This window comes from Mirounga leonina, unplaced genomic scaffold, assembly GCF_011800145.1.
Source record: "Mirounga leonina isolate KUSES-001 unplaced genomic scaffold, KU_Mleo_1.0 Mir_175, whole genome shotgun sequence".
NCBI lineage: Eukaryota > Metazoa > Chordata > Mammalia > Carnivora > Phocidae > Mirounga > Mirounga leonina.
In genome coordinates, this window is record NW_023270453.1 from 21,469,519 (window position 1) to 21,476,515 (window position 6,997).

Consider the following 6,997-nt stretch of genomic DNA (forward strand, 5'->3'; position numbering starts at 1 on the left):
TGGCTCAGTCGGTTAAGCGTCTGCCTTCAGCTCAGGTCATGATCCCAGGGTCCTGGGATCGAGTCCCGCATCGGGCTCCCTGCTCCGCGGGGAGCCTGCTTCTCCCTCTGCCTCTGTCTCTCTCTCTGTCTCTCATGAATAAAAAAAAAAAAAAGAAGTCCTTTAACAGTGCCCCGCCCGGAGATGAGCGAACGCCAGACCTGAGAGCTGCTCCTGGCCGCAGGCTCGCAGGTGCCGGGCGTGGCAGCTTTGGAGCCCCAGGCCCCCCACTTCCTGCGACACAGGACGGACACTTCCACGTTTATCCAAAATTTGAATTCTCTTTCTCCCTCTCCTTCTGGCCCTCCCCCCCAACAAACCAAACCAAACAAACAAACTGCAGCTGGGAAAACTCAGTTCTTCCAGGCAATGACCTGTTTTACTGATGGGAAAGTGAGGCTCACAGGAGCAGGGCTGGGGGTAGGATCTGGTTCTTCTGCCACCCTCCTTCCCACCCTGCAGGGTAGGGTCTCTCCAAGTACATTGTACGAAGACCACCAGCTCTTGCACAGGAACGTTCCAGAAATCCAAGGTTGTGCTCATCCCTAATTCCACACGGCACTTCATCATCGGTCAGACTGACACCCCAACACTGAAAATCGATGGGGCCAAGCCTTGGAAGGAGGGGGCTGCTGGGAAGAGGGCTGGGAGTGAGCCTCTGAAGGACAGGAGAGCTGCTTGGATCATAAGAGCATCCGGATTCCCCGTACCGGTGAGGGTGAGACCGCTCACCCTCCTCCTCCCTCCTTGGTCTTTGACTTAGGCATTTATCTCTGTTGGCAGCCCCCAACTCCTCACGGCTGTTGGCCAGAGACATCAGTTCCTCGGCCATGCATGGCCGTAGGACTGCCCACAACAGGGCAGCAGGCCCCTCCTCCAGGGAGGGCTCTCAGGCCGGAAGAGAGACAGAGTGAGCGAGAGCAGAAAGGAGCTGAAGCAGCTTGGGTTGTAGGGGTTGTAGCCGGGGTGCGGGGAGCAAGAGTACCTGACTCGGAGAGTCCCAAACAGACCAGCTCAGCCACTCGCTGCTGACAAAATCCAAAGGCAGAGAAATGAGTGGTGGTGAAACAAGAAATGGATTATTTCAGTGATGTCAACACAGCGAGGATAGTAGACTAGCGTCTCAAACACTGTCTGCAAAGTGCTGAAATTACTTCCAGGTCTATATAAACAAAATGTGGGGTAATGGTGGGTGGGTACTAGCTGGTGGGCAATGAAAGTCAAACTGGTCATTGTCTTGGGGTCAATCACTGGGTGGTCAGGGTCTCGCTGGCTCAGGGCAGTCCTTATAGTCAGGGGGTGGTTATGGTTCCCACCAGGGGATGCTTTGCCCTCAGGGTCCTGCACCAGAACCAAGAGCCGAACTGGAAAATCTGAGGTCAGAATGGAGGAGCAGAAGTCCTTGTTCCGGGTCTTTGGTAAGCAAGTGGGATTTTTTGTTTTGTTTTGTTTTCGAGGATTTTTAAAAAATTTAAATTCAATTAATTAACACGTAATGTATTATTCATTTCAGGGGTACAGGTCTATGATTCATCAGTCTTGTATAACACCCAGTGCTCATTACATCACGTGCCCTCCCCAATGCCTGTCACCCAATTACCCCATCCCTCCACCCCCCTCCCCTCCAGCAACCCTCAGTTTGTTTCCTAGAGTTAAGAGTCTCTTATGGTTTTGTCTCTCTCTCTGGTTTCTTCTTGTTTCATTTTTTCCTCTCTTCCCCTATGATCCTCCGCCTTGTTGCTTAAATTCCACATATCAGTGAGATCATATGATAATTGTCTTTCTCTGATTGACTTATTTCAATTAGCATAATGCTCTCTAGTTCCATCCACATCGTTGCAAATGGCCAGATTTCATTTTTGATGGTTGTGTAATATTCCATTGTGTATATACATACCACATCTTCTTTATCCATTCATCTGTTGAGGGACATCTGGGCTCTTTCCATAGTTTGGCTATTGTGGACATTGCTGCTATAAACATTGGGGTGCAGGTGCCCTTTCAGATCACTACATTTGTATCTTTTGATAAGTCTTGAGAGTGACATCCCCTAGGGTGCCCAGTTAAGCGTCGGCCTTCAGCTTGGGTCATGATCCTGGGATGGAGCCCCTGCTCAGCGGGGAGCCTGCTTCTACCTCTGCCTCTGCTCCTCCCCCTGCTTGTCCTAGCTTTCTCTCTCTCTCTCAAATAAATAAATAAAATCTTTAAAAAAAAAAAGCCCCTTGGTGGGCGCCTGGGTGGCTCAGTCGTTAAGCGTCTGCCTTCGGCTTAGGTCATGATCCCAGCATCCTGGGATTGAGCCCCGCATCGGGCTCCCTGCTCTGCGGGAAGCCTGCTTCTCCCTCTCCCACTCCCCCTGCTTGTGTTCTCTCTCGCTGTGTCTCTCTCTGTCAAATAAATAAAATCTTAAAAAAAAAAAGAAAAAGCCCCTTGGGATGCCTGTGTGGCTCAGTCGGATGAGCGTCTGCCTTAGGCTCAGGTCACTATCCCAGTGTTCTGGGATGGAGTCCCACATCGGGCTCCTTGCTCAGTGGGGAGCCTGACTCTCCCTCTACCTGCTGCTCCCTCTGCTTGTGTTCTCTCTCTCTCTGACAAAAATAAATAAATAAAATCTGGAAAAAAAAAAGACCCTTCTGAGATATATGACTTGCCAATATTTCCTTCCATTTTGTAGGTTGATTTTTCACTTTCTTGATAATTCCAAACTGTTTACCAAAGTGGGTTTTGTCAATTGAGATTCTGATTAGCCGTACGTGAATTTCAATGGTCCACAATCTTGCTAATACTTGGAATTTTTTAGACTTCAAAATTTTTTTTAAGGATTTTATTTTTTACTTTGAGAGAGAGAGAGAGAGAGAGAGAGTGTGTGCGCGAGTGGGGGGAGGGGCAGAGGGAAAGAGAGAATCTCAAGCAGACTCCCTGCTGAGTGCAGAGCCCAATGCGGGGCTCCATCCCACAACCGTGAGATCATCACCTGATCTGAAATCAGGAGTCAGAAGCTCAACCAACTGAGCCACACAGGAGCCCCAGACTTTGAGATTTTACTGTGGCTTTCCTTGCATTTATTTGATTGGTCCTGGAGCTGAGCACCTTTGTGCGTGTTTCTTGGCTGTTTGGATTTCTCTGGAGAAGAGAATCTTCAAGTATTTGTCAGCTGTACTACTGAGTTATTGGGCTTTTACTCACTGATTTCTGGTAATAAGACCCTAGACTTGTATAGGTTGTGGGTGCTAGAAACATTCTTTCCCATTCTGTCATTTTGTCTTTTTTTTCTTTCTTTATGGTTTGTGTGTGTTTTTGAGTAGATTTTGTTTTTTTAGAGAAGTTTCAGGTTCACAGCAAAATTAAGCAGAAAGTACAGAGTTCCCATACACCCTTGCCCCCAAACATGCACAGCCTCAATCACTATCAACATCCCACACTAGATCATGTGCTACATTTGTTATAATCAATGAAGCTACATTAACAATATTATTTACCAAAGTCCATAGTGTTCACTAGGGTTCACTCTTGGTGTTGTACATTCTGGATTTGACAAATGTATAATGACAGCTATCTGCAATTGTAGTATCATACAGAATAGTTTTGCTACCTTAAAAATCTGCCCACACCCCTCCTACTTCCCCAACCCCTAACAATCCCTGATTTTTTTTTTTGCTGTCCCCCTAGCTTTGCCGTTTCCAGAATGTCATGTAGTCTTTTCAGATAGGCTTCTTTCATTTAGTCATATGCATTTAATTTTCCTCCATGTAGGGGTGCCTGGGTGGCTCAGATGGTTGGGCGTCTGCCTTCGGCTCAGGTCATGATCCCAGGGTCCTGGGATCGAGTCCCGCATCAGGCTCTCTGCTCCTTGGGAGCCTGCTTCTCCCTCTGCCTCTCTCTCTCTCTCTGTCTCTCATGAATAAATAAATAAAATCTTTAAAAACAATTTTTTTCCTCCATGTCTTTTTTTGTGGCTTGATAGCTCATATTTGTAATTACTGAATAATATAGCCCATTGTAGGGATGTACCAGAGATTGTTTATCCATGCACCTGCTGAAGGACGTCTTGGTTGCTTCCAAGTTTGGCAATTGTGAATAAAGCTGCTATAAATATATATGTGCATTTTTTTAATACTTACGTTTTCAACTCATTTAAATAAGCATCATGGAGCATGACTGCTGGATCACACGTTTAGTTTTCTAAGAAACTGCCAAACTGTCTTCCAGAGTGCTGCACCATTTTGCATTCTCACCAGCAGTGAAGGAGAGTTCCTGTTGCTCCTCACACTTGTTAGCCTTTGGTGTTGTCAGTGTTTGAATTTTGGCTCGTCTGATATCTTCATCGTGTTTTTTTATGATGTTCTTAATTTTAATGGAGTTGACTTTGTCAATCTTTTCCTTTATAATTAGTGCTTATTGTGCCTAAAGAAATTCTTCCTCACAGAAAGCTGTGAATATATTTTCCCATCTTCTAAAAGCTTTCTAGATTTGCCTTTCATATTTCAGTCTTTCATCTGCCTGAAACTTCTTTCATTCTTTCTTTTTTAAAGATTTTATTTATTCATTTTATTTTAGAGAGAGAGAGAGCACTTGCGTGCATGAGCCGGGGAAGTGGCAAAGGGAGAGAGAATCTCAAGCCAGCTTCACCCTGAGCGCAGAGCCCGATGTGATCCCACAACCCTGAGATCATGACCTGAGCTGAAACCAGGAGTTGGACACTTAACTGACTAAGCCACCAAGCACCCTGAAATTTATTTCTATGTACATCTAGATCACTTTATTGTGACCTTGACAATGTTAAGTCTTCCAACTATGAACATGGGATTTTCCCCATTTATTTAAATCTTTTTAAATTTCTTTCAACAATGATTTGTAATTTTCAGAGTATAAGAAATCAAAAGAGAAATCAGAAAATACTTTGAGATGAATGAAAATGAGGCACACATATAAAAACTTATAAAATACAGTGAAAGCAGTGTTTAGAGGAACATTTATAACTGTAAATGTCTATACTAAGAATGAAAAAAGTCTTATAAAAATTAATAAAGGGGGGGCACCTGGGGTGGTTCAGTCTGTTAAGGGTTTCAGCTCAGGTCATGATCTCAGGACCTGTATTGAGGTGGGGGGCCTGGGGGGCTTAGCGGGGAATCTGCTTCTCTCCTCTCTCTCCCTCTGCCCCTCCCCCCTGCTCATGCTGCTCTCTCTCAAATAAATAAATAAATAAATCTTTAAAAAATTCATAAAGGGAAACCTCACTAAAGTGGGGTCAGGAGCTTAGACAGGGGGAGCCAATCAGTCACCATCAGTTACGGGAGGAATTTTCAGTTGGAGACTCCCAACAGAAGTGTCATTTATGGACCTCAACAAAGGAATCATCAACAAGAAAGAATCATCAATTACAAGCCCCAATAGGGAAAGATGTACATTGAAGCTCCTATAAGAAATCAGTCACCCCTGCAACTCAGTCAAAAAGAAACCCTCATCACCCTGTACTCTTGTTTTTTCTCCAATGGCCTTTTTGTTCAAAACAACACCTCCTAACTTCCTCCTCCATCTCCATAGGATAAAGCTCTTCTCCTTTGTTTGTTGGATTTGCCTAAGGTTTTGCCTTAGCTTGCATACCTCAAATTCCAATTCTCTGTTATTCTTTTCTTTTTTAAGTTTTGATTTATTTTTCTGGTAACCTCTACACCCGATGTGGGGCTTGAACTCATGACCTGAGATCAAGAGTCACAGGCTCCATGGACTGAGCCAGCCAGACGTCCCAATTCTCTGTTATTCTTTTTTTTTTTTTTTAAGATTTTATTTATTTATTTGACAGAGAGAGAGAGAGACAGCGAGAGAGGGAACACAAGCAGGGGGAGTGGGAGAGGGAGAAGCAGGCTTCCTGCAGAGCAGGGAGCCCAATGCGGGGCTCGATCCCAGGACTGAGATCATGACCTGAGCGGAAGGCAGATGCTTAACAACTGAGCCACCCGGGTGCCCCTGCTATTCTTGAATAAACCCATTTTTGCTGATAAACTAACGGACTATTGGGTGCCTGGGTGGTTCAGTTGGTTAAGCGTCTGCCTTTGGCTCAGGTCATGATCCCGGGGTCCTGGGATCAAGTCCTGCACATCAGGCTCTCCGCTCAGTGGGGAGCCTGCTTCTCCCTCTCCCTGCTGTTCCCCCAGCTTGTGTGCTCGCTCTCTCTCTCTGTCAAATAAATCAATAAAAATCTTTAAAAAAAATAAAAGGCATCTAGATTGGGAAGGAAGAAATAACAATCTCTATGCCCATATGACATAATTTCGTACATAATAAATCCTAAGGAATCCACTAAAAAACTATTGGAACTAATAAATGAGTTCAGCAAAGCTGCAGGATACAAGATTAACACACAAAACTCAATTGTATTTTTATACACTTTCAATGAACAATCAAAAATGAAATTAAGGGGGCGCCTCGGTGGCTCAGTCGTTAAGTGTCTGCCTTCGGCTCAGGTCATGATCCTAGAGTCCTGGGATCGAGGCCCGCATCGCATGGGGCTCTCTGCTCTGCGGGAAGCCTGCTTCTCCCTCTCCCACTCGCCCTGCTTGTGTTCCCTCTCTCGGTGTGTCTCTGTCAAATAAATAAATAAAATCTTTAAAAAAAATGAAATTAAGAAAACAATACCATTCACAGTTGCATCAAAAAGCATATACGATTTTTCAAAAACTCATTACCTAACATCTAGTAGATCTATTTAGTACAGTAGCTGGCCACCATTACTATCCCAACGGTGTTGTACTAGGGTACCTGTTTCTTAACCCCGCCCTCCTCTTCCCTCCACCCCGCCCCCTCCCTCCGCCCCGCCCACTCCTTCCCTCCCCCTCCCTCCACCCCGCCCTCCCCTTCTCTCTCGCCCCTCCCTTTCCCTCCGCCCCGCCCACCCCTTCCCTTCCCTTCCTCCGCCCCGCCTTCCCCTTCTCTGTCCCCCCTCCCTCCGCCCCGCCCT